We start from the raw sequence: 18,925 nt of genomic DNA, 5'->3' as shown, positions 1-18,925 counted from the left end.
GCTCTTGGTAAATCTAATCAAAATTTGCTTTAAAAAAATTGTAAATAATGATACACTCACAAGAAGTTACAAAAATAGTACAGAAAGGTCCTGAGGATCAACCCCAGCTTCCCCCAGTGGTGGCATCTGAGGTCACTACAGTACATTATCGAAACTGACCATGGCACAGTACAATTAACTAAACTCCAGACCTCACGCAGATTTCCCCAGATTTTGCAGGTTTAATCCAAGTTACCACTGGATTAAAAAACGAATGTCCTAAGGTTTTGTTTTAACGCGAATGACGACTCAATAGGGAAGGACTTTTTCTGAACCTAAAATCAATGAGGGAAAGAGAAATCTGATAAAGATACAGATACAGATGTAGATATATATACATCTATATCTTAAATGCAAACAGCAAACTAGAAGCAGCACAAACCCAGGGGTTAACAGCTTTAATATATCTAGAAAAGCAATGATTAGAAAAATATTAAAACAAAACAAACAACAAGAAAAACAAAACAAAAAAAAGAAAACTATTAAGACTCCTTGGAGTGGGTTAAATTGTAGTCCCCCAAAAGATATGTCCATACCCTAATCTCCAGAACCTGTGAATGTTACCTTCTACTTGGAAAGAGTCTTTGCAGATGAAATTTAAGTTAAGGATCTTGAGACGAGGAATGATCCTGGTTTGTCCCGGAGGTCCCTACATCCAATGACAAGTGTCCTTATAAGAGGACACACAGGGAAAAGAGGAGGCAAGGTGACCATGGGAGCAGAGATGGGATTGATGGGGCCACAAGCCAAGGAATGCCTGGAGCCACCCAAAGCCGGAAGACGCAAAGAACGGATTCTCCGCTAAAGTCCCCAAGGGGACCACAGCCCTGGAGGATTTCTGACTTCTGGTCTCCAGAACTGTGAGAGAATAAACTTCTGCTTTGTGTTAAGCCAACGTGTTTGCAGTCTGTTTGTTGAAGCAGCCCCATGAAACTAACATACTCAGTCCCCCAGTGAATAACAGAGCAGGCAGAGACTACGAAATTCAGTCATGCATTCCAAGCATTTGCTGAGCGCACAACCACACGCCAAACGCCGTGCAATCCTGGGGACATGGTGCCGTGGGCGTGGACATGATGCTGGCTGGCTCAGAGGTGCCCACTCGGTGAAGCCCCCTGCTCAGAAGGTGGGACCCGTACATCTGGCTTTCGCCAGCCCGGCTGCCAGGACGAGTGAAAACCAGAAAGACACACCAGGCCCCAGCACCACTCACGTCGCACTGCTTGGGCACGTTCCATCAGAAAGAAAAGGCATGGACCCCAAACTCTTGGCCTGCTCACGTGCCAGTTCCTAAGGGTCTCGCTGACCTGAATCGACACTTGTACCTTTCTGAAAAACCCAGATTTTTCACACACGTTTCCGGGCTCCGGAGCCAGCACTCCCTTGATAGGGACAGGCAATGGAGCCTCACACACCCTAAACTGGTTTTTCCAGTGTCCTCCACCTTCCCCCAGGAAGAATGCAGCCAGCTCTGGCATGAGGCCCAAGGCCCAGATGGTCATTACCGTGGGTTTACGGGCGCCCCAGGGCCCCATGAACACTGACCCCAGGGTCTGTGGGGCAAGCTCAGCTCAGGCCCAGCAGGCGACACCTCCCCGTTCGCGCAGAGCGGTCCCCGGACGTGAGCATCACAGGTGGCCACTCAGGGATCAGAGCTACTAATGGGGCTATAGGCCCAGGGTCCCGGCCTCCTCCACCAGCAGCACAGACCTGCCCCCCTGCTTCCCCACCGCATCTCCCTTCCTCACGGAATCCCCCCAGCCACTCTGTACCCACCACTGCTCAGGCCTCAGACAGACGCCCAGACTCCCTCCCCATCCGGGCTGCCAAGGCGCCAACACACCTCCCCAGCCCCCTCCCACCCAGCGCAGCAGCAGCATCCCCAGTGACACACGGGCTGATGAGCAAGGTCAGGACGGCTGAATGGACCCGGGGGACATGGACATCTCTCTCCTTGGCTGGCATCACCTCATGGCATGGGTGGGAGCCGAGGAAAGTGGGCTCTGCCAAGGCACAGGGCTGTGTCTGTTTTGCTCACCACTGTACTTTTGACACAGGAAGGACCCGATGTTCTGTGCTAGAACGACAGGGCTGGCAAAAGCAAGACAGCCTCCCGCCCTCAAAGGGTCGGCAATCTTCTGGGGTATCTCAAACAGAACCGGCCTAAGGCGAACCCTAGAGATGATCACACTGAGGGAAGTAAGTCAGACAGAGGAAGACAAATACCATAGGATATCACTCATATGTGGAATCTATAAAAAGGGTACAAATGAACTTATTTACAAGACAGAAATGGACCCACAGACATAGAAAACAAACTTATGGTTACCAAAGGGGAAAGGTGAGGAGGGATAAATTAGGAGTCTGGGATTCACATATACACGCCCTACATAAAACAGATAACCAATGAGGACCTACTGTATAGCACAGGGAACTCTACTCAATATTCTGTGATAACCTATAAGGGAAAAGAATCTGAAAAAGAACGGATATACGTATGTATAACTGAATCACTTTGCTGTACACCTGAAACTAACACGTTGTAAATCAACTGTACGCCAATATAAAAGAAAAATTAAATTTAAAATTTTTTAGAAAAGAAAACAAATAAGAAACAACAGAGATCCAAAGGGGGAGGTGGGGAGGAAGGGTCTGAATAAGAAAATAACACTTGGCGGTAAACTTTGAAGAGTAGGCAGGATTTCTACAGTTGAGGGAAGAATGAATGAGAAGCCAACCCCAGGCAAAACTGTAGTCGGAAGGTGGCCCTGAGAGACGTGCCTTCAGGGAGCACCTAACAGCTTCCATTCACTGGGTGCTTACCCAGCAGCAAAGTCTGCCCAGGTATTAACTCACCTGAATCAACAGTGCAGTTTAGATTATGAGCCCCACCTGAGAGAAGGAAGCAGCAGCTCAGAGAGGTTACCTGACGTGAGCAAGCTCACACAGCTAGTCAGTGATAGAGCCATGAGCAGAAACTTGGCCCCAGCCAACCTGGTGGGTGTTGTCTGCTCTGCAGAAGGCTCTCTCTCAACTTCGCCTTTCTGGAAGGCATCTGGTTCCATTCTGTTTGCTGGTTAAAGTTTGCCCCCAGCATCCGGGGACATATAAAGCACCCCATGAGCCCCATCCCCAGTCAAGATGGTATTTTTTTCTCCTTCCTTCTCCCCGTTAGGACTAGAAATCAAGGGGATTCTTAGGATGACCAACTCGACTTGTTCCCTGATCCTGCATAAAGCACGTTGACTCGATTTCCTTGTCTGTAAAATCCTCTGTTTCCTACACCCTAAACAATAATCCAGAAGGATAGCAAGAGGGAGGAGATATGGGGATATATGTCTATGTATAGCTGATTCACTTTGTTATACAGCAGAAACTAACACACCATTGTAAAGCAATTGTACTCCAGTGAAGACGTTAAAAAAACAAACAAACATGACTTTAAAAATCTGAAATAAAATGAAAAGATTTTGAACTTCTGGAAAAAAATAATAATCCAGAAGGATAAATAAATCACTACAGAAAATGACAGTAAAGCCTGTTCTAATTTCAGAATTGTGAAATGTGGAACAAGGAAAAACTGTTGGTCTTAGAATCAAGGGAATAGGATAATAAATAAGTAAACAGTCACTTAGTTGTCATCTAGCTCTGTGTCGGGACACTGCTAAGCCCTCGTGAGCATTATTTCATTCAGCCCTCTCAACAGTCTTATGAGGAAAACACATTATTGCTCCTGTTTTATTGATGAGGAAATTCAGATCCAGAGAGGTTAAGTATCTTGTGGAAGATCAAACCCAGCTCTGCTGGACTCTAAAGACTGGTCACTTAGCCAAGCTACTCCGCACGGTGTCTGGTGGCTTCAAAAGTTCCCTTCTGGGCTTCCCTGGTGGTGCAGTGGTTGAGAGTCCGCCTGCCGATGCAGGGGACACGGGTTCGTGCCCCGGTCCGGGAGGATCCCACATGCCATGGAGTGGCTGGGCCCGTGAGCCATGGCCGCTGCGCCTGCACATCCGGAGCCTGTGCTCCGCAACGGGAGAGGCCACAGCAGTGAGAGGCCCGCGTACCGCAAAACAAAACAAAACAAAAAACAAAACAAAACAAACAAACAAAAAAAGACAGACTTTTCAAGAGTGTGAGATAACCGGTTATCCATATGGAAAAATAAATCCATACCTCACATCACACATAATAAATTAATTCTAGGTGGATGAAAACCATAAAATAAAAGCAAAACCTTAACATTTCTAAAGAAAATATGAGACTACTTTATGACCATGGAGTAGGAAAGGATTTCTTAAACAAGAAACAAATACACAAAAGAAAAATTATGTCCTTTATAAAACATAAGAAAATCTGTGTTAAAGTTTATATTGAGAAACTTCTGAAAATACCAGGGGTGCTGTTAATATTTACACAGTCCCTATCAGTGGGAAATGACCTAGCAAACTGGGGCATATGGTCACCCTATGGAAACAGAATTAGGTCAACAAACACATGGAAAGATGTGCCGGACAGTACAAGAAAACAGGATACTGTAAAGTAACATAAGATACTATCTAACATCTGTCTGAGGGACAAAAATTTCAGCTTGACAGTAGCAAGTGTGGATGAGCCTGTGGAGGATGGGCTCTACGGCACTGCCGATGGAAGTGTTCCCCTGATATAACCACTGGGACCATAGTTTGCCTCCCCCACCCCAAAAAAAAGAGTTAGGCTAAAGACACACAAGCTCCCTGTCAAGCACATCAATTCTAGAGGCACATCCTAAGGAAGTACTTGATATGCACTGGGAGACTTAGATAAAAATTGCCCACTGTGGCATTGCTTATTGCAGTGAGAAATTGTCACCACCTATATCCAGCCACAGGAGAAAGACACATTAATTCTATTATGGGGCTTAGAATGGAATAGCACACAGCACTTAAAATGAGCCCTCCAGAGGCATGGATCAACATGGAGAAATCTCAGAAACATACTATTAAACAAAAAAAGGGGCACAGTGATGTCTATGAGACCACTTATATGACGTTTGGAGACAGGGAAAATACTGGTCGCTTTTATGGTGAAGTATGCATAAAGGAGTAAAAATTTAAACGTGCGCAGAGGGACCACCAACTTCACAACGATGGTTTTGCTTCTGGGGGGAAAGGCAACAGGATTAGAAACAGGTAAAATCAGAAGGAAATTTGGCAAGGTTGCAAACACCGCATTGGGCACATGAATATTTGTTCTCTTATTCTCTAGAGCATTCAGTCGATCTGAAATTAAAATACAGTTGACCCGGGCTTCCCTGGTGGTGCAGTGGTTAAGAATCCGCCTGCCAATGCAGGGAACACGGGTTCGAGCCCTGGTCCGGGAAGATCCCACATGCCGCAGAGCAACTAAGCCTATGCACAACTACTGAGCCTGTGCTTTACAGCCCGCGAGCTACAACTACTGAGCCCGAGCGCCACAACTACTGAAGCCCATGCGCCTAGAGCCCGTGCTCCACTACAAGAGAAGCCACCGCAATGAGAAGCCCCTGCACCACAATGAAGATCCAACACAGCCAAAAATAAATAAATAAATAAATACAGTTGACCCTAGAACAACGTGGGGGTCAGGGGCGTGGACCCTCAGGGCAGATCTGCCGTTCCTCTGCGCCCCTGGGCTCCGCCAACCTCGGACTGTGTAGTACTGTAGTATTTGCTATTGAAAAGAATTCAATCTTGTGTATAAGTGGACCCGCGCAGTCCAAATCCATGTTGTTCAAGGGTCAACTAGTATTTCTCTCGCATGAAAAATAATTCAATGGAGGAAGAACTCTTGGAGCTGGCTGTCATTCTGCACTGCATTCTGGTTGTGTGTTTCCAACTCCCCAGCCCTGCCTTAGAGGGAGGATCTCTTGGGCTCCACTGCTGAGCAATCACTGCACACCAGCCCCCTCCCACCCCCTCTGTGCCAGTGACACGCTGGGTGCAGGACAGCCCGAGACACTAGCAGGGGTTGCATTCGCCATACGCATTCACACACCGTCCCCACCATTTTGCCACTGAAATTAAAAACCACCTGCAGTGTTGAGGCTATTTTTTTTAGTTTATTGAAATAAATGTTGTGTCAGTTTCTACTGTACAGCAAAGTGATTCAGTTATACATATATATATTCTTTTTCATATTCTTTTCCATTATGGTTTATCACAGGATATTGAATAGAGTTCCCTGTGCTCTACAGTAGGACTTTGTTGTTTACCCATCCTATATATAAGTTTGTATCTGCTAATCCCAAACTCTCAATCCATCCCTCCCTCACGCCCCCTCCCTTAGCAACCACAAGTCTCTTCTCTACATCTGTGAGTCTGTTTCACAGATAAGTTCAAGTTGTGTAGTATTTTAGATTCCGCACATAAGTGATACCATAGGATATTTGTCTGTCTCTGACTTACTTCACTTTGTATGATCATCTCTAGGTCCAACCACGTTGCTGCAAATATGAGCCTATTTTATTTAATCAACTCACTTCAACTTAATTTTTTTCAAGAGCGTGTCACATCTGCATATTGAAAATCATAATCATATACCATAACTAAATAAAGTCATGGTAAACGTTATACAGCTATGCAGCTGCCAGCGTTCTACAGACCCGTACGATTACCTTGGGGATCTCGTTAGCACCCAGGTTTGGAGCCCAGACTCCCCTCTGGGCCCACGACTTTGTAATGGGTAAATGGCTCCAAAAATGTGGACAGTATTGGTGGTTAACGCAGCGGGCTGATGTAAGTTTGAAGACACACCCAGCACACAGTGGCGCACAGGAGGTCCCCTGCGATGAGGCCATCAACAGCACAGCAGGGGAGCCCTACTGCTGGTGTGGCCTTCCCGCAGCCTTGACAGAGCCCTTAAGGCTCTGGATTTCCTCCAGTGATCCTGCCCGGCACCCCACTGGCCCTGGAGCTGCAGAGGCCAGCAGAGCTCGGTGACCCCCTCCCACTTTAGGGCTCCAGCTCTAGCCTGCGGGGAGGGGTGTGGGCCCCTCAGCTGGGCTGAGGCTCGGTGGGGAGCCTGGGTCACCACCAGGAAGAGTGGCTTAGACTTTGTCCAAAGGGCCCTGACGCCACTCAAAGGGGGACGGAAGCTTCCCTCTTACACAACCTCCCCCCCCGACCCCGCTGACCTTTCTGCTTCCACCCCACGCAGGGAGGGGCAGGATGGGGGAAGAGGGCAAGGAGCACGTGGGAAAAGAAGAGAAGACTCTTTCAGGGAGGTTTTAAATAAAATACACAAGTGCAGCTCTCTACGTGGTACCCGGCACAGGCAGGGGCTCAGCAAACCGAGCCTCCCCGCCTCTTCCCTCGTGTAACCCACAATAACCAATGTCTTCCAGCCCAGGCATCAGCAAACTTTCTCCAAGAAGGGCCGGGCAGTAACCATTTGCAGCCATGTGGGCCATAAGACCTGTCACAACTCCCCAGCTTAGTCCCTGTAACGAGGAAGCAGCCACAGACAGCACATGAATGAATGGGTACGGCTGGGTTCCAGTCAAACTGTTTATGGACACTGAAAGTTGAATTTTCACATAATTTTCACTCTGCCTGTTCACCTCTTCCTCCCAACTTCTCTCAGAGCTTTGCAACTTTGCCCCTCAGCTTTCTTGCCTGATGGCTAAGTCAGAGCTCTCAGAAGCCAGCTACCAGTTTACCTGAACTAGATTTGCGCACACACACACACACACACACACACACACACACCATAGCCCCTTGGACAGTACTGACATGTTTTAGGTTTTTAACTGATGGCTGCAGAATCTGACATTGAATTCCCTAAAGCAAATAACAGCTGGAACTAGTCAGCCAAACCAAGAAGAACATGCAAAGATGTTTAACCTCTTTAGTGGTCAAAGACAGGCCAAATGAAAATAACGCGGACTTCCCTGGTGGCGCAGTGGCTAAGAATCTGCCTGCCAATGCAGGGGACCCAGGTTCGAGCCCCGGTCCAGGAAGATCCCACACGCCGCGGAGCAACTAAGCCCGTGCGCCACAACTACTGAGCCCACGTGCCACAACTACGGAGCCTGCGCTCTAGAGTCTGTGCTCCGCAACAAGAGAAGCCACCGCAATGAGAAGCCCGCACACCGCAACGAAGAGTAGCTCCCGCTCGCCGCAACTAGAGAAAGCCCGTGAGCAGCAACAAAGACCCAATGCAGCCAAAAATAAATAAATAAATTTATTTTTTTAAAAAAAGAAAAGAATGCAATGGCAGTTTCATTTATCAGACTGGCCAGCGTTTAACAGATTGCTAACATCCCTCAAGGACAAAATGTGGGGAAATGGGCTTTCGCACGTCAGAGGTAAGAGAGGGGCTGTCACAGCCTTCAGACAATATCCATCAATACTACAAACACAGACAGCCTCTGACCCAACCACGCCACCTCCTGCACTCTAGTCCACAGAAGAGGGTGTGGAGAAAAGGGACCCTCCTACACTGCTGGTGGGAATGTAAATTGGTACAGCCACTATGGAGAACAGCATGGAGGTTCCTTAGAAAACTAAAAACGGAACTACCATAGGACCCAGCAATCCTACTCCTGGGCATGTATCCAGAGAAAACCATAATTCAAAAAGACACATGCACCCCAATGTTCATAGCAGCACTATTTACAATAGCCAGGACATGGAAGCAACCTAAATGTCCATCGACAGAGGGGCGGATACAGAAGATGTGGCACATATATACAATGGAATATTAGTCAGCCATAAAAAGGAACGAAATTGTGCCATGTGCAGAGACGTGGATGGACCTAGAGACTGTCATACAGAGTGAAGTCAGAAAGAGAAAAACAAATATCATATAGTATCGCTTATATGTGGAATTTAGAAAAATGATACAGGAGAACTTGCAAAGCAAAAATAGAGACACAGACGTAAAGAACAAACGTACGAATACTTACCAACGCAGGAAGAGGGGAGGGTGGGATGAACTGGGAAACTGGGATTGACATATATACACTACAATGTATCAAATAGATAACTAATGAGAACCTACTGTAGAGCACAGGGAACTCTACTCAATGTTCTGTGGTGACCTAAATGGGAAGGAAATCTAAAAAGGAGGGGATATATGTATGTGTATACATATGTATACATATACAGCAGAAACTAACACAACATTGTAAAGCAACTAATTATTAATTAAAAAAAATATTTCTCTGAGGCTATTCAATGCAGCAGTACTGTTATGGCTAAAAACAAAATGAACTAAATGGTCAAAAAAAAAGAACAAAACAAAAAAAACTACACAAACAAAAAAATGAACTCTATGGTCAACACCTATGTTAAGACCAAGCTGTAGAAGAGCACGCAGCTGTTACAGAGATTGAGGCCTGTCTCTTAACCAGGTGACACAGCATCGTGTGCCCCCAGAGATGCTGTAGCCAGGACACAAGGGCACGAGCTATCCCTGCCTGAAGTACACAGCCTGAATCTAGTCACGAGGAAACATCAGGCAAACCCACATCTGGCCTGAATACTCTTCAAAATGTCAACGTCGTGAAAGACAAGGATGAGGACCCTCCAGACGAAAGGACAACTAAGCACAGTGCATCCTTCTGGACTGGACCTGGAATCGGGGCAAAAAACTGCGGAAAAGGATGGTGTCAGAACCATTGGCCCAATTTAATAGGGCTGTGTGGTAGGTGAAGGTATTGTATTAAATTTCCTGAATTTGATCATGGAAATATGGTTACAGAAGAGAATGGCCTTGTTTCGAGGAAATACCTGCTAAAGTAGTTAGGATAAAGGAGTATGATGTCTACAACTAACTCTCAAATGATTCAGGGAGGAAACATATATATAAAATACAGAGATAAAGGAAATGTGACAAAACATTAAATACTGATGAATCTAGTGAAGGGTGCAGAGAAGTTCATTATACTAACCTTTCAATTCTTCCACAGTTTGAAATTTAAAATCACTTTGAGGGGCTTCCCTGGGGGCACAGTGGCTAAGAATCTGCCTGCCAATGCAGGGGACCCAGGTTCAAGCCCTGGTCCAGGAAGATCCCACATGCCGCGGAGCAACTAAGCCCGTGTGCCACAACTACTGAGCCTGCGCCCTAGAGCCTGTGCTCTGCAACAAGAGAAGCCACCGCAATGAAAAGCCTGTGCACAGCAATGAAGACCCAACGCAGCCAAAAATAAATTAAATAAATTTAAAAAAGAAATCACTTTGAAAAAGTTAAGAGTTAAAATTAAGATTATATATGTAAAAAAGAAAAAAAGATTATATATGTAAAGGACCTACTGTAGAGCACAGGGAACGATGCTCACTATTTTGTAATAATCTATAAGGGAAAAGAATCTGAAGAAGAATATATGTATATATATACACACACACACACAAGAATGTATATATATGTATTACTGAATCTCTGTGCTGTACACCTGAAACTAACATGATATTGTAAATCAACTATACTTCAATAAAAAAGATTATATATGTATAAAGTAAGCTACAAGGATATATTGTACACCGCAGGGAATATAGCCAATATTTTGTAATAACTGTAGATGGAGTATAGCCTTTAAAAACGGTGAATCACTATACTGTACACCTGTAACTTATATAATATTGTACATCAACTATAGTTAAAAAAAAAGACAGTGGAATCCAAAAAAAAAAAATTAAGCAGATCTAGGTCCACAATAGACAGAAAAAATCCAACACACACTCACACACACACACACACACACACACACACACACACACACGAGTGGGAAAAAAACAAGTCACTGAATAATATGTACACAATGACTACACTTTTATTTTAAAATGTTATAGTACGTATATCTCTATATTTGTGAGCCAAATATATGGAACTAATAATGCATAGAGAAGGACCCTTCCCTCTTAAATTATATACATCTCCAGCATTAACTAGGAATATATTCCACGTGACTTTGAAAAAACGACACAAAGAAAAGAGGGAGTACTGCCTCATGCAGTCCCAAGCACATAATAGGTGACCACGGTGACGATGGTTGGCATTTTTTTCTTCTAGCAGCAGGCTGGTACCCAAAAGCCAATCAGACAGGGGGGCATTTGGGAAAAGCAGTTCTTTGTCCCATAAACAGACCACCAGACACAGGCAGACGAGGTCAGACCCGCAGGTCTCTCTGGGCGGCCACCGGAGAACCTGCCGTCCAGGATCCCTGTGTCCATTTTGGGGGTAAGGACACCCAGGCCCAGGGAGCTGCTGATGTGCCCAAGGTGACACCGCCAAGTTAGTGGCGAAGACTCGGCGGCCTGCGGCCTGGCCCAGGACGGGTCGGGGGAGGAGAGCGGGGTCAGGGCAGACACACTGGGGTAGAGTCAGACCCTCCCAAGTCCTGGGCAAGTTCTCGAACCTCTTTGTACATCACTCTCTACATGTGCAAAATGTTCTTGCGGTTTGTGGGGAGGAAATGAGATCACGCACCTGCAGCCTGGCAGGGAGGAAGGGCTCAGCAAGTGCCCATCGCGACTACCACCTCCAACCAACAAGCGTAGAGCCTCCCCCGGGGCCCAGCCACTGTCCTGGCTGCCGCACGCCCTCCCCACTGCTCCAGCATTGAGCAGCCTGGCCGCCCAAGGCCATTCAAGGTCACCCAGCCCCAGGAAGCCCAGCTGGAACAAGCCCCCAGGCTACCTGACTCTCTTCCGGACTGTCTGGGGGAGGGCGTGCCCAGGGCAGACACACCCCCGCCCTGCCAGCCACCTGCCCCGGGGGCCGTGCCCACCGGGGGCTCCTGCAGCGTAGCTCTGGCCAGCCAGTGGAACCAGCGCAGGGCCTCCTGCCCGGATCACCGCGTTCCCAAGAACAGGAGGCAACTGCCCGGGCCGGCCAAGATTTACAGGTTGTTTACTTTCCAACAGTTACTGCTTTGGGTAATTAATGTCACATAAAACATAATGGAAGCCAACGTTACCTCTCAGGGAACGGACGGCTGGACGCCAGCAGTCCCAGAATAATAGCAGACGGGGAAAACGCAAGGCCACGGTGTCTTCAGCAAGGGTAGTCTGTCTTGTCACTCGCGTACGTGGGGTCTCGGGCAAGCGTGTAACACAGAGCGCTCACACACAAGGCTTTGGTGCAAAGCCACACACCAAAGTCCTGATCCTGACGGCCCGTCACCTGTGTGACCTTGAGCCTTAACCCCCTCGCAGCCACTTACAAAGGCCAGGGACTAGGCTCTGTGCCTGGCATACAGCGTGTCCCCCATAAACACTAGGAAGACAGTAAACATGTGTGTGCCTGTACCACAGCAGAAGAGGACATCGTATCCTGGAGACCCCTTCGAGAAGGGATTGCTTCCGGGGCGGGGGCCCGGAGAACATAAGATGCTCAGCTTGTGGTAAGTATCTTGCAGTGCCATAGGAGGGGAAACGCTCAAGAAAAGGATGGAGGTGTGCCACAGCATCATAAGAGCCAATCTGAAGGAGATCCCAAAAGCCACAACTGGAACAATTTCAGAAACAAAATAGGTAACAACAGTGTTGAATTTCAACACAGAGAATAAAATAAATATCCACTAGTCTATACTGATATAATAAATAAGTGAATAAATAAATTAGTGGTAGAGAAGAGAAAGCTCTTTCTTACAGTAGTGTTTCAATTACTAGATGCAGAAAGAATTATCTCCTCCTCCCCAAAATATTTATTAGTTACAAAGGGGAACATTGGGACTTTGCCGCAGAGAAGCCTGGCAGACACCACTCAATCATTAGGGTTAATGCTATCAGCAGTAAGACATATCGGTGTCATGATCCCCCAGTATGATGCCCTGGCAAGGGCGTCATGTCACTTCAACCCCAAAAGACAATAATCTCAATATCATCATCTAAAATCATTAGACAAACCCAGATTGAGGGGCATGCTACAAAATAACCGGTGACCACTTTTTAAGCCTGAAGGTCATGGAAGAAAAAGAAAGACTGGGAAATTATCACAGATTGGAGGAAATATAACAACAAAATGCCATGTGGGATCCTGGATTGGAACCCAGAACAGAAACAGGACAATCGTGGAGGAACAGATAAAATTCAAATAAAGACACAGAAGAGGTAGGAGAATCATGCCCATGCAATTGCCTGGTTTCAATCACCATACCGTGTTTATACAAGATGTTCACGTTATGAAAAGCTGGGTAAAAGGTAAGCAGGAACTAGCAGTAGTACTAGTTCTAATTTAGACTAAGTCTCAGTTAGTCTCTCCTTGCTCCCCAAAAGGCTCCGATTCTCCAGCCCCACCCAGAACTGGGGAATGGTAGACCTGACTGGGACCCACACTCATACGCACTGCTGGCCGATTCCGAATCCGGGGTGTCTAGACCCCTAGACACTTGATTAGCATCTTCTAAAATTGTTTGATCTGCTCTCAGTACTAGGAATGGTTATCTCTTTTCCCTGTTTCATTTCACACTTGGTTGTTGCTGGTTCACAGGAAATTCACTACTTTCTACACGTTGAACTTTTTATCTAGCCACCCTGCTAAACTGAATCCTTAATCTGTGAAAATGAGTAACGTGAAACTGCAGATGGGCAACCCGTTATGACTTACAAAATGGTAACTGCATTCGGTTCAACCTCATACCGTGGTCCTTGCAGCTCGGTACGCAAAAGGGCAGGAGAAAAATGGGCGATGGACATAAAGCGCCGGTTTTTTAAAAAGTAAAAGAAATGCAAAGGGCTTGGCTCCATTTCACTCATTTTTTCACGATGGAAAAGAAGGAAATGCAAATCAAACTCAGGAGCTTATTTTCTGTGTGCCTCTTAGAAAAGATTCAAAAGGCTGATAATATAGAGTCCAGGTAAGGATGTGGAGAAACAGGTACCCTCCTACACAGGTGGGAGGGGTGTAAACAGGTAGGTTAGTAGCACAAAGGACAGCACAGGGTAGAAAACCGAAGCTCTAAGATAAGGTCAGAACTGTGACTCACTCGGGCATCTCCCTCCATGCTCAGCCCAGCAGGAACCATGTGCCGGGGCTACGGCTGTTCACAGGCTCACAGGCCCTTGATCTTGAACGTGGGAGCCAGACCCTCCCGGTCGATCATATTCCAACCACCACTGTCTGGCCCCGGGCAGCCCCGTTTTCGGTCTCGGCCTCTGGTACGTGGAGGACACCCTGTGGCAATCACTGTGGGGCAGACCGGGCTTGTCAGGGCAGCCCCAACGCAGCCGAAGCCTCCCCCCAGGCCACCCAGGAGAGTGGGCACCTAGGGACCATCTCAGGCAAGTGCTCCATCGTCAGGTTCTGTTTAGAGCAGAGAAAGGGCAAGGGTGGTGGGGCAGCCACAGTGATGCAGCTCTCGGGTGAGCATCTGATCTACCCTCCTGGAACCAGGGGATGGGCGCAGCAGCCTCTCTGGGGGGTGGGCTGAGGACCTGTGATCCAGGGGCGTCTGGTGGCTTCACCGTCTGCCCTCTAGCCATGGACACAGGGAAGCTGGTGAGCACAGACAGCATAAGGCAGACAGACCCTCAGAGCATCCTCACAGCGCTGGAGCCTCTCTGGCTTCAGTTTGCTCCTGAGACCCAGCAGCAATCCTGCCTTGAGGTCACCTGCTCTGTTGAGGCCGGCAAATGGCTGAAGAGGCCTCCATCACCCCACCCTTTATTCCATCAAAGCGACGGACAATAAAAAGCGCTAGATGTGGAGAAACCGGAACCCTCCTCTACTGCTGGTACCGTGTCAACTCGTGCAGCTGCCTTGGAAAATAGCCTGGCAGGCCCTCATAAAGCTAAACGCACAGTAGCCATAGGACCCAGAAATGCCTCTCCTAAGTGCATACACGTGAGAAATGAAAACACAGGTCCACACAAAAACTTGCACCTGAAGATTCATAGCAGTACATTCATAATAGCCAAAAAGTGGAAACAACCCCAATGTCCATCAACTAAAGAGTAATAAATAAAATGAGGTACGTTCACACAATGGAATATTTTTCAGCAGCAGAAAGGAAGTTCTGATACATGCTACACTGTGGAGAGCCCTTGAAATCAATATCCTAAGTAAAAGAAGTCAGTCCCACAAGACCACCCTTTGCATGAGACCGATTAAATTAAATGCCAGAATAGGCAAATTTATAGATGGAAAGCAGATTAGCGGTTGCCTAGGGCTTGGAGAGTGGGGGGACGGCAGGTGGAGAGGAAGAAAATGAAGACTGACTCCTACTAGGTGCAGAGCTTCTTTTAGGGGGACAAAAATGCTCTAAAATTAGTTGTGGTGATGGTTTAACATATTTAACTGACTAAACTAAAAAACAATGAATTGTACACTTAAACAGGTATGTGAATGTATATGGTATGTGCATTGCATTCTAAGGCAACTTTAAAAAGAGAGAGACCAGGGCTTCCCTGGTGGCGCAGTGGTTGAGAGTCTGCCTGCCGATGCATGCAACACGGGTTCGTGTCCCAGTCCAGGAAGATCCCACATGCCGCAGAGCGGCTGGGCCCGTGAGCCGTGGCCACTGAGCCTGCGCGTCCGGAGCCTGTGCTCTGCAACAGGAGAGGCCACAACAGTGAGAGGCCCGCGTACCTCAAAAAAAAAAAAAAAAAAAAGAGAGAGAGAGAGAGACCAGATGGAAATCCCACTCTGTCACCTGAGGCAAGTCACACAGCCTCTCCGGGCCTCCATTTACCACCTATACGATACAGTGGGGTGGGATGAGGGGTGGACAGGCTAGATCAGAGCTACTCAAAATGTTCATAAATCACCTGGTCACTTGCAGGAAAATGCAGGATCTGATTCAGGTGTCCTGCAGCAGACCCCAGATTCTAACCAGCTTTCAGGTGACACTGGTCCACGGACATTTTCAGTAGCAGGACATCAGAGATGGCATCTCAGGCCCCCTCCAGCCCTAATACTTAGGAATCTCCTCCGGTCCACCTCTGTGAATTCCCAGAGCATGTACGGTCTGTCCTTGCCACTCAAGACAAACAGGGTCCCCTAACCATCCAATGGAAGTGAATGGGACCTGGTCACTGGATGGAGACCATGTGTTCTCCGCATGAGGAAGGTCAAGAACCTCCCAAGTCTGCCTGAGCACAGAGCACCTGGCTGGGCACAAGGGAGTCCCCGACCTGCAGAGCACAGAGCCATGAGTGGGGCAGGGCCCACCCTGTCCTCGCAAGGTCCGGGTCTCTCTTTCTGGAAGAGGTGGAGAACAGCAGTATCCTCGAGGCAGTGGCTCTCAAACCCAAGAATCCCTAAGCATCAATCACAGGGGTGCTTGGCGAAAACGGATTCCTGCCCCTCCCAGCTCTAACACGGAAGGAAGCACACACTCCAGGAGACTCTGATGCTGGTGGTCCGAGGCCCAAACACTGCCCCAGAGCCACCCTGGAGAAAAGATGGGGTTGCTCTCTAAGAGACTGTCAGGAACGCACTCCACACGCTGGTAAGTCAGGTCCACCCTCCAGACCTCTCTTTCCCCATCAGGAAGGGGGGAAGGGAGGCCAGCTGTCCACCTCTGGTCTCCAACCCAGTCAACACCAATCCACCCAAACGATAGGTTTCCTTGCTGGAGGGCCTTGCAAGGAAGAGTGCCCCATGGGGAACTGTGAGAGGGACACAGAGTCTAGAGAAGAAAGAGGCAGGGACACGAGCTCTTAACTGACACCAGGAAGCATTTCCCCCTCTCCCTGGGGCCTCAACAGACTCCTCATCTGTCCAGCCCGGGGCCCACGCCTGCCCCGGGAACATTCCACCTTTCCTCTGGGCTTCCTCCTTCTCTGGGGAAAGGAAGGGGCTGGACAGCTCACGGTACCTCCTCGCGTACAGCAGCTCCTTTAAAACAAGACACAAAACCGCTTCCTCATTCAGAGCAGAGAATCTGTACACGGTTTTTTAAATTGAAGTATAGTTGATTTACAATGTTGTGCGAGTTTCTGCTGTACAGCAAAGTGATTCAGTTATACATATCTATTCTTTTTTTTTTTTTTTTTTTTGCGGTACGCGGGCCTCTCACTGCTGTGGCCTCTCCCGTTGCGGAGCACAGGCTCCGGACGCGCAGGCTCAGCGGCCATGGCTCACGGGCCCAGCCGCTCCGTGGCATGTGGGATCTTCCCGGACCGGGGCACGAACCCATGTTGCATGCATCGGCAGGCGGACTCTCAACCACTGCGCCCCCAGGGAAGCCCTTATATATCTATTCTTTTTCAGATTCTTTTCCATTATGGTTTATTACAAAATACTGAATATAGTTCCCTGTGCCAGACAGTAGGTCCCTGGTGTTTATGTATTTTATATATAGTGGTTTGTATCTGCTCATCTCAAACTGCTAATTTATCCCTCGCCTCCCCTCCTGTCCCCTTTGGTAACCATAGGCTTGTTTTCTAGACACATTCTTCTAAGTAGTGATTCTAACAATAGTTCAGTGGTCCCTGAAACCTAACTCAGGAGCCGATTTACACAGAGCAAAGTGGGTCCATCTACTCCTGACATTCCTTCCTGCCCCCATCCCTCCAATCAGCCAAATTTAGGGGCAGAAGGGAAATAACATTTTTTGAGACCCACTTATAGACCTGGCACTTAAATTATCTTCCCAATGGATAAACAACAAGGTCCTACTGTGTAACACAGAGAACTATATTCAATAGCCTATGATAAACCATAATGGAAAAGAATATTTAAAAAAAGAATGTATATATTAATATAACTGAATCCCTTTGTTGTACAGCAGTAATTAACACAACATTGTAAATCAATTGCATTTCAATAAAAATAAATTTAAAAATTATCTTCCCACAATGCCATACAAAGTATAACCCTTCCTACCTGTGCAGTGACCAGAGTGAAGTCAATTAAACCTGATACCACCTCCCCCAAACTGATGGTCTGTCCTGGTGGCCAGGCCCAGGTTTGGTTTAGGAGTACGACACTCAAGGCTCCAGGCAGGCAGTTGTAGCCCCCAAGCCACTGACCAAGGGCAGAGCTGCTCTGATCAGAAGTGTTCCTATGAAGTTGTCCAAATTATGGGCACCAAGCGCAAGTCCATTTGATTTTCCCCTGGAAATTCTGGCATGCGCTGCTTTGACTATTTTTACAGTAAAAAGCCAAGGTACCTTGGGGGTCGGGGGAGGGTGACGGGAATCAAACTAGCCAAAAGCGCTTTTGAAGAGTGTGTCGTCAGTTAGCAGATTACACTCGTTCCAGAAGCCCTCAAGTCCACTGCAGCAGGGGAAAGTCCTTGGACGTTACAAACTCTGTTTCTGAATGCTTGGAAGCACTTCATAAAGATGCGACTAGGTCCACCTTTGCACCTTGACTGAGAATAGAAAGCAGCTCCCCCAAAATTTCATTCCATGGCGTGATGATGGCTCGTCTGGGAGGCCAGACACAGTCACTGGCAGAGGCATCCAAATCCTTCCAGTCCCGGGACTTCCCTTAACGGTGGTTAAGACTCCGCGCTCCCAATGCAGGGGGCCCAGTTTCGATCCCTGGTCAGGGAACTAGATCTCACATGCGTGCCGCAACTAAGAGTTCGCATGCCACAACTAAGGAGTACGCCTGCTGCAACTAAGACCTGGTGCAACCAAATAAATAAATATTAAAAGAAAAATCCTTCCAGTCCCAAGTGACTGGGGCCCAAAACGTCACAAAGATGTCTCGGAAGAATGTAGAACGTATTCTAAAGGGACGGAAAGGATGGGAGAGAGGAAAAAACACAGAAAGAGCTGGAAAACTTCACACAAAGGGAACGGGAGGGCAATGATACAGCAAGTCAGCTGAAACCTCTGAAGATGACAACCTCACCTGCTCTCTTGAGAGATGACATGGATGATGGCAACTTGGCATCAGCCAAAAGAGTGAGTCAGAAAACGCAGACCAGGGCTTCCCTGGTGGCGCAGTGGTTGAGAATCCACCTGCCAAT

At 47.6% G+C, this 18,925-nt stretch overlaps 1 protein-coding gene across 1 annotated transcript in view; it reads right to left on the bottom strand.

Moving 5' to 3' along the window:
• Positions 1 to 18,925, bottom strand: part of TFCP2L1 (transcription factor CP2 like 1) — a gene marked incomplete at its 5' end in the record, with an annotated part of 57,452 nt that overhangs the window by 23,960 nt on the left and 14,567 nt on the right. The gene's annotated exons all lie outside the window — the stretch shown is intronic.

Source organism: Hyperoodon ampullatus (assembly GCF_949752795.1).
Source record: "Hyperoodon ampullatus genome assembly, chromosome: 8".
Taxonomy (NCBI): Eukaryota; Metazoa; Chordata; class Mammalia; order Artiodactyla; family Ziphiidae; genus Hyperoodon; species Hyperoodon ampullatus.
The sequence above is the reverse complement of the archived record's forward strand: the minus strand, read 5'-3'. Positions and strand labels throughout refer to the sequence as shown.